Source organism: Triticum aestivum, chromosome 2D, assembly GCF_018294505.1.
Source record: "Triticum aestivum cultivar Chinese Spring chromosome 2D, IWGSC CS RefSeq v2.1, whole genome shotgun sequence".
NCBI classification, from domain to species: domain Eukaryota; kingdom Viridiplantae; phylum Streptophyta; class Magnoliopsida; order Poales; family Poaceae; genus Triticum; species Triticum aestivum.
This window is the reverse complement of record NC_057799.1, coordinates 77,814,983-77,823,792: the sequence shown is the minus strand read 5'-3', so window position 1 is coordinate 77,823,792 and position 8,810 is coordinate 77,814,983. Positions and strand designations below refer to the sequence as shown.

Below are 8,810 nucleotides of genomic sequence, written 5' to 3'. Positions count from 1 at the left end.
CTGACAAGTTTCTTAAGCCTGCAAACTAAGGGAGAAAAGCTCAATCGTTGAGCATGTGCTCAGATTGTCTGAGTACTACAATCACTTGAATCGAGTGGGAGTTAATCTTCCAGATGAGATAGTGATGGTTCTCCATAGTCACTGCCACCAAGCTATTAGAGCTTCGTGATGAACTATAACATATCAGGGATAGACATGATGATCCTTGAGCAACTCGCGATGTTTGACACCGCGAAAGTAGAAATCAAGAAGGAGCATCAATTGTTGATGGTTAGTAAAACCACTAGTTTCTAGAAGGGCAAGGGCAAGAAGGGATACTTCATGAAACGGCAAATCAGTTGCTGCTCTAGTGAAGAAACCCAAGGTTGAACCCAAACCCGAGACTAAGTGCTTCTGAAATGAGGGGAACGGTCACTGAAGCAGAACTACCCTAGATACTTCGTAGATGAGAAGGCTGGCAAGGTCGACAGAAGTATATTGGATATACATTATATTAATGTGTACTTTACTAGTACTCCTAGTAGCACCAGGGTATTAGATACCGGTTCGGTTGTTAAGTGTTAGTAACTCGAAATAAAAGCTGCGGAATAAACGGAGACTAGCTAAAGGTGAGATGACGATATGTGTTGGAAGTGTTTTCAAGGTTGATGTGATCAAGCATCGCATGCTCCCTCTACCATCGAGATTGGGGTTAAACCTGAATAATTATTATTTGGTGTTTGCGTTGAGCATAGACATGATTGGATTATGTTTATCGCAATACGGTTATTCATTAAAGGAGAATAATGGTTACTCTGTCTATTTGAATAATACCTTAAATGGTCTTGCACCTAAAATGAATGGTTTATTGAATCTCGATCGTAGTGATACACATGTTCATGCCAAAAGATATAAGATAGTAATGATAGTACCACATACTTGTGGCACTGCCACTTGAGTCATATTGGTATAAAACGCATGAAGAAGCTCCATGTTGATGGATCTTTGGACTCACTCGTTTTTGAAAAGATTGAGACATGCGAACCATGTCTATTAGTATATATGCATGAAGAAAGTCCATACAGATGGATCATTTGGACTCACTTGATTTTGAATCACTTGAGACATGCAAATCATACCACATGGGCAAGATGACTGAAAGGCCTCGTTTTCAGTAAGATGGAACAAGAGAGCAACTTGTTGGAAGTAATACATTTGATGTGTGCAGTCCAATGAGTGCTAAGGCACGCAGTGGATATCGTTATCTTCTTACTTCACAGATGATTTGAGTAGATGCTGGGAATATTTACTTGATGAAACACAAGTCTGAATTATTGAAAGGTTCAAGTAATTTCAGAGTGAAGTTGAAGATCGTCATGACAAGAGGATAAAATGTCTGTGATATGATCATCTCTACTCCTAATGTCTCAGTTGGTAGTCCGCGTTCCGGGTTTATTTTTCGTCCCACCATTTTCGTCCGGTTTTTTTCATTGGTTTTTTTTCGTCACATCCCCACCCCGCACACACGCACCCGAAAAACCCACCCGGCACCAAACGCGGCTCATCTCGATCCCCTCGAGAGTAAACGCCGCCGCCGTCCTCTTCCTGACGCAACTGCAGGTCACAGCGCCGCCGCCAACGTCCGAGAGTAGCCGCCGCGCCTGAGGACCGAGAGGAGCCGCCACCGAGATCTGAGACTAGCCGCTGCAGCTGAGGACCGAGAGGAGCCGCCGCCTCCAGGTTGCGACTGTGACACACCGCCGCCTCCAGGTCGCCGCCGAGGTCCGCAATCGCCGAAGCCGGCCGGCCCTCACCTCCATCGACCTCCTCTCGGATGGATCCTGCACGTCGCTAGATCGACGGAAGGGGACCTCCACCACCGCTGTTCTTCTCCCTCCCCGACCTCCCGTCACCGTGCTCCCGGGATCTGGCCGTGGCCACAACCGGCGGAGCTTCCCGGCCACCGCCGACGACGCCAGCGAGGTAGCCACAGTCGTTGCTGCCAGATCCATGGAGGAGTGTACCCCGGCCTTCTCCTCATTTTCCTCTTGTTGTATGCCTTTATTCATATTGCTATGCGTTATCACTAACACATTGGCAATGCAACACCTTCCGGAGATAGCATTGACGGTAGTACACATGTTTTGTACTGTAAGCCATTGCATTTACCTATAGGAATATGTTTTCGGTACATGTTCGGAATATCTGCTACTAGGTGCATACAAGATGAATCTTCAAGACATGCTATCTTGCTTCGTAAGTACTGCTATTTAAGGTGAGCCTTGCAGAACTATCTTTTAATGTCTCCAGTTTATCCTAAAGTATTTTAGCCTAAATTTCCTGTCATTTAGATAGATGTGGGTTATGCTAATCTGACTGGTAAGTTATGGTATTGTAGCTACTGCACATGTCCCTCAATTTCCCACTTCCATGTGTCAGGATGCTAATATGGGTGTTACTATATTGCCTTCCAGTTTATCCTAAAGTATTTTAGCCTAAATTTCTTGTCATTTAGATAGATGTGGGTTATGCTAATTTGACTGGTGGGTTATGCTAATCTGACTGGTAAGTATGGTATTGTAGCTACTGTACATGTCCCTCAATTTCCCAGTTCCATGTGTCAGGATGCTAATATGGGTGTTACTATATTGCCTTCCATTTTGTAATATGTTATGTTTGCAATTTCTCAGGGCCGCCGCTGCCGCCGTCCGTAGCAACGCATAGGCCGCTTGCCCAGCTCCCTCATTCCGAGCACGACACCACGCGTCGGAGCTTGTCGGGAGGCACGGAAGGACGAACAGAGTTCTACCGGTGATCCGTGTTGTCGCTGACGGTGTCATAGGATCTGCGGTGCACGTGGACAAGGCGATGGGGCTGCCAACCTACCTCCTCTTCACCACAGCGCATGTGGATTCTTGGGCTACCTCAACTTGGATCAGCTTTTTCAAGAGGGGATGCTTGCCATTCAGAGGTAAATGGTGCTCTTCAATTTTGTTGTTGTTTGATTTGGCTTGCAGTTTCTACAAATGATGTGAGGCTTGGCTTTGGGTAGTACATCATCTGCTCCAGTGTCTAATTGCACGCATAACAATCACTTGATTTATGCGCTTCAACCTTCAAATAGTTTGTAATTTATAGAATTCACTACGGCACTTGTTCATTCATGTATATGTGGCTGGATCTGATGGAGAAGATAAAGACAACTAATACGCTGAAAATGATTTTACATCCTGGTTCGAAAAGTAAAAGGGAAATCTTCGAGTAAATGTATGTTCTACTACAAAGGAACTTCCCGAGGGATCCCATTGAAATTGAAAGTATGTTTCTTTTTTTATTCCTATGCATACTAAATGTGCATCTTGGCCTGGCTCTTGGCACACGCACAATCCATCAGATGAACAGAGCACTCTTCGAGTACTCCTGTATTTCCTAGAGCAATATTACTTACATTTAGTTTCGTGCCATCATGGAAATTCAGACAGGCGTTTCGCAGTGTTCAGAATAATACTTTGCAAGGGACAGGAGCGCGATGTCAAGCAGCAGCAGCAGCAGGTTCTGCAGCTGACGACCCTGGTGAGTCCACGGTCGTGCTCAACTCCCGCCAGCAGGGCGCGAAGGAGTTTCCCCTTGAACCCCATGACCTGATTCTCAGGTTCGTAATTTAGCCTATTTTTGGCTGTTGATCACTCCTTTGTTTCTTTGTACATGTTCTGATTAATGGTGCTTTGGAACAGTTCAACATGTAGTTTTTGATGGGATTTAGTATTTTTGGGCTGTTGAGATGGAACAGTTCAACGCGGTTGTAATTTTGGGCTGTTGAGGTGGGATTTAGTACAAATCTGGGGAGCTGAAGCTTAAGAAGTTACAGAATGAGTTTGCCTCGTTTTTCACTCTATATATTGATTTTATTGACTACAAAGATTTTGTATTTTCCATCGTCAAAACAGGCTGCACTATTCCTAAATTTTATGACTAATGGAGGTGTATGGTGCAATCTAAGCTGGAGTACAACTTGTATGCTTATTTATATCCCTCCTGTTGCTAATACGCAGGAAGATATTTATCATATATTTTTGTTGCCTCATGAAAAAATGAACCTAATGTTCTTCCCTGATATACTATTAGTCACGGTGTTGGCTATTGTTATTTGAAGTATAGATTGAAATGCTTCAGATATTGTGCCTTATGAAAGAACACACTTATGTTATGAAATCAAACTTTCCAGTTTCTAAAAAGATTAAGTGTCTGTTGGCTGCTCATAATTTTGTTTATAAATAAATTATATTGTTGTTTATTATATATGCAGGTTGATTTGAACAATGTATAAGGTCGCCACTGCTGGCCGAGTTGGATACCCATTTGTGGTCCTTTTTTCCTTGTTCTTGTTGTACAGATGACAGTTCATGGATTTGTGATATGATTGCTTCAGTGATGATTTTTGCAGAACCACATGCCGATGGTCCACTTGCCTTTGGAATTAAAGATCAGCTTACTACACTAACCAGATATCATATATAAATACTCTACTCTACAGCAGTATGAAGGGGTGAGCTAATTCTGTTGTGACTGTGTTTCACACTTCTCTGTCATAGTTTGCGTCTAATTTCCCTACAGATTTAAGGGCTAGCAAATATGTTAAAGATAGATACAGAGAAAGGCGATTAGGGGAGTGGATTCCGATAATGATGCGAAAAAAATTCCTTTGGGTCGAACACATACTCTTGAAAGAAAGCAAGAAGCTTCTTGGTAATGGAGATGGTTCTCTTATATTTGGTAGGAGTCAGAAAAAATCCAGCATGGAAAAACACCACATTCAACACGGTGTAATTATGATGATCTAAACGAGTATTCCTGGTCTGTCTACAACCTTATTTTATGGTCACATACTAACACACCTTTTCAAATTTTCTCTAATAGATCCTACTCTGTTTTAGGACTTCTGATTGTTTCTCACTGCCATGACCAATACGGGATGATGGTGGCTTCTTCAAATATGTGCAAGATATGTCCTCTTTAGCATCACTGGATTTTTGAAAACGTTATATCTGAATTTAGAGTGCACTTCTGCAAAAAAGATTTTGTCCTGATTACTATTTCGATTTTATTTCTGTAGGCACTGTGAAATGATCGAATGCCGCTAATCATTTTGGAGGTTTGTTGTAGGGTGCTCTACCAGGTATTTTGTTCAGATATGCTCTTTCTCTGCCTGCCATTTTAGCCATCAGTTGAGAATTATATTCAGGTTAGCAAACAAGTTTCTTGATACTTATAAGGCGAACATACTTATAAGGTGAACATACAAAAGAAATAAAATCTTGATGACTTGTGAGCTTTGCCTATTAACTTAAAATTAACGCTGACAAGTTTCATGTTCTGTACCATGGTAAGTCATGAGTCTGCTGTCTTGATACAAGGAAATAAGGAAATATTAGTTTTCTGCTTATTCGTTCATATCTTATTACTGAAAGGATTGCCAGTGTATTAGTAATTCAAGTTTCACCTTTCGCAGTGTAGTCTGGAATATTTGTAATTAGCAAGATGAACTCCTATCAACTACTCCCAAGGTTTTCTGAAACTGTACGAACATTTGCTAACAGAAACTTAAGTTAGCAAGTTTGCATAGCTGCTTAGCTACCAAGTTGCTCTGCAGTTAATAACTTAATATACACCTATGTTAAATACATATACTTGTTGAAAGGTTTTTGTGTACTGCTCCTTGTCCTTTATGTGACATTTACTTTCGTAGTCAGTCATAAATGGATCCAGGTAGATGTATGGATATCTATATGGTGGATGATCCGTGTCATTCTTTTACAGGTCATAATATGCACCCACACAATTCAAGTTCATATTCTGGAAGGACATTGACCAACGAACCTTGTAGTAATGTTACAGGTCATAAAATTGTGTATTCCTACTAACCATCATTGCATGTGTGCAGTGGTTAGAGATTTTGTAGTGGATAATCAATTATCTTTATCTGCTTCTAACTCAAGGAATCATACTGCAACATTTCCTCCAGTGCAGGCAAACTCGAATGATAGTTAGTAAACTTGGTTAGTAATATTTTTTGTTTTCTTACCTTGCATTTGTGATACGTCACTGAACATGTTTATTAGTTTGTCACGTCACTCCTGCTTGACATGCCAATTCACAAAGGGCAGCCCGGTGCACATCGCTCCCGCTTGCGCAGGGTCCGGGGAACGGTCCGACCACTTGACATGCCAATTCACAAAAATGAAAGAAATCCAGATGACCTGTGAACCTCCCTGTTGACATAAAATTAATGTTGTTTTATGTCTAAGCCTCATCTATTATATACATGTACAGTTACGGTGGTGGATTTCAATTCCTGTAACTTAGTTTTCTTACGAGATGTAACTCATCTACTAATATATAGTAGTATGTATAAAGTTTCTTAATCAAGCCAGCCTAATGGACGGCACCATACTTAGCCAAGCTAATAGACGGCCCATGCCCAGTACGATTTTTTCAACTGCTGTATAATGGTATTATGATTTCGTGCTCTTTTTCAGAAAATCTGGGTGATGAAGCTGACTCAATAGATCCAGATTTTGGCCGCTAAAGCTGGTAGTGCATCCTTGTCTATGGTGTGGACAGAGGGAGAAAGGAGGCAATTAACTACAGTCTGAATGTAAAATAAAATCGTCTGAATTAAAATAGAATCTGATAAAACAAAACAAAGGAGGTCATTAACTAGAGAATTAGGCTGGACTAGATATACATATTATACTGTATTTTCCCACTAAAAACATCCAGCGGGGAGGCTGATGCAGCACTATCACGAATTGTTCCAGCTCTTCCTGAATCGATATGGTTTGTCGATGTTGGGATCCTCGACGGTGATTAGCAACTGAATCGTGGTAATCATCGACACTTCTCTCCCACAGCCAACTCCCTTTGATCTGGCCCATCCTTTTATATTGCTCCTCTTCCTGTTTGTTTGGATAAAGTTAGTCTTTCATATCTTTTTTACCTGTTTGCTATGTCCTTGCACTTATTTTGATCAGTGTGCTATTAGATTTCTACAGCTAGAACAAAGTGTATGTGTATTCTGAATCCGGGTGCGTTGACGTTCTGTTGCTTGAAGTGATGTTTTCTTGGTGACGATGTAGGATGGAAGTACACTTTACTTCAAAGGATTGCACACATATGAAGCGGTTATTGATGAAGTCATGGAAAAGGGACTTGCCAATGCTACACAGTCATGAAATCTTTGTCTGTTTCACTCTTCTTCCATACATGATATGCAAGGTTCTTGGGATGCTCGGTACTGTTGCCAGGAGGTACGAAATGGTTTGATCTGTCAAGCATGGATGTAAGTTCACTTATATGATTCCCCAATTGTTAGATCTATAGTATCACTAGCTGAATCTTCTGTTCGTGTTCAGTGCTGAAGCACAAAATACAAGGGGGTGCATGAGGAGGCGAGAGCTGACGGCAACCATTGGAGGAGGTCTGGTCGGTCGAAGAGTAAGGCGTGGGCAACTCCGGAGAGATTTGGCTTGAGCAAATGTCGATGCTGCTGCAATGAGAAGACCCTTTCTGTGAGCCCTATCCCTCTCATTTAGCGTCTCGATTTTGGGTTCTTCTGCTCCCTGTTTCTCTGTTCATTTGTGGTGATGGATAGAAAGCATCCATACTTCCATAGGCAGAAGCTTGCACTTACCAAATAGGTAATATTTCCAGTTCTGAGTACCTATTTCTTAGAACAATGCATCTATTATGTCATCAGTGTGCTGATAGAACCGAGTCACCGGAAATATTGCAGTATAGCTTGTTGGAGTAAAACATGTACTTTTGATTTTATTTATCAAAAATCCTGGTTCATTGCATGGTTTTGTTATCATAACTCTGTTTCATCAAGTTTTATTCTGAAAGTGATATGAGATTTTAGCCAAGCTGTTTTTAAATTTGTGAGCAGGCATGTAATTCAGGCAATAGCTGAGCTCCCAGCCTCCTAAGACTGGCATGGGCACATCAATAAGGGAATGGAGCCCGTCAAAGAGGAGGTCGGAGCGGCGTTGGACCTGGATCAACTCATCTAAATCAAGCGGCCGGCCTCGGCTGGGAGTCACCAACGCTCCACCTGGACGGCGTCGGCTGAGACAGCTCCACATGCAATGGCTGGCCGGGGACCAGACCTCGACAGGAACGTGTTGCCCTTTGAGCCGGTGCAGAGCGACAAGTTCGTAGCATTGTTATAGTTTTTTGCACAAAGATAGACCCTGTAGTACTGATCAGGTGAAACAGATCGATGTGGCACTGGTACTGAACTGAAGCAACAATTTGTTCAACAAAATATGATCCAAATAGAGCGCATATTAGTTTCTATAACAAGGAATCGTCGCCGGTTTTGTGCCATTCATGTGTTTTTTCCCTATATATAGGATTGCTCTTTCGTTTTGGTTTGTCAAGATTTGAAATGGTTGTGGTGGTTAATACCTCTGTAGGTGTTCTTTGACCTCGAGAATGGCAACCAGGAGCTCAAGAGCGACGTCAAGGACCTCTACATCAACCTCGGGCAAGTAATGACATGTTTGAAGTGGAAATGTATCCATGACTGTTAGTTGTTGTTGTCAACAATTTTTTTTGGAGAAGAATTAATAAAGCCATTTTTGTTGAACAATAACTGGGGGGGGGGGGGGACAACTAGATAAAGAGCTAAAACAAAAATATGGGGGACTGGTCAGCATGCTAGGTCAGAGCAAAGCAAAAACCCGTATAAATGAGTCCCAAGGAGCAAAGATCATTATGTAGAATAGAATATTTTTGCTCCATGAAACCTTTCCTAGGCTCCATAAATTGTG

At 41.9% G+C, this 8,810-nt stretch overlaps 1 long non-coding RNA gene across 11 annotated transcripts; it reads left to right on the top strand.

The window, feature by feature from the left end:
• Window positions 1-1,510: 1,510 nt before the first annotated feature.
• On the top strand, window positions 1,511-8,337 carry LOC123051718 (uncharacterized). 11 transcript variants are annotated; one of them, XR_006424246.1, is made up of 10 exons: window positions 1,512-2,950; window positions 3,473-3,631; window positions 4,409-4,525; window positions 4,601-4,833; window positions 4,914-5,874; window positions 6,007-6,035; window positions 6,516-6,863; window positions 7,116-7,318; window positions 7,392-7,547; window positions 7,925-8,337. It is a non-coding gene; the product is annotated as an uncharacterized lncRNA (long non-coding RNA). The 11 variants fall into 11 exon arrangements; XR_006424245.1 differs by having other exon boundaries at window positions 1,514-2,950; window positions 4,914-5,155; window positions 5,797-5,874; window positions 6,007-6,863; XR_006424244.1 differs by having other exon boundaries at window positions 1,514-2,950; window positions 4,914-5,221; window positions 5,797-5,874; window positions 6,007-6,863.
• The last annotated feature ends 473 nt before the right edge of the window (window positions 8,338-8,810 follow it).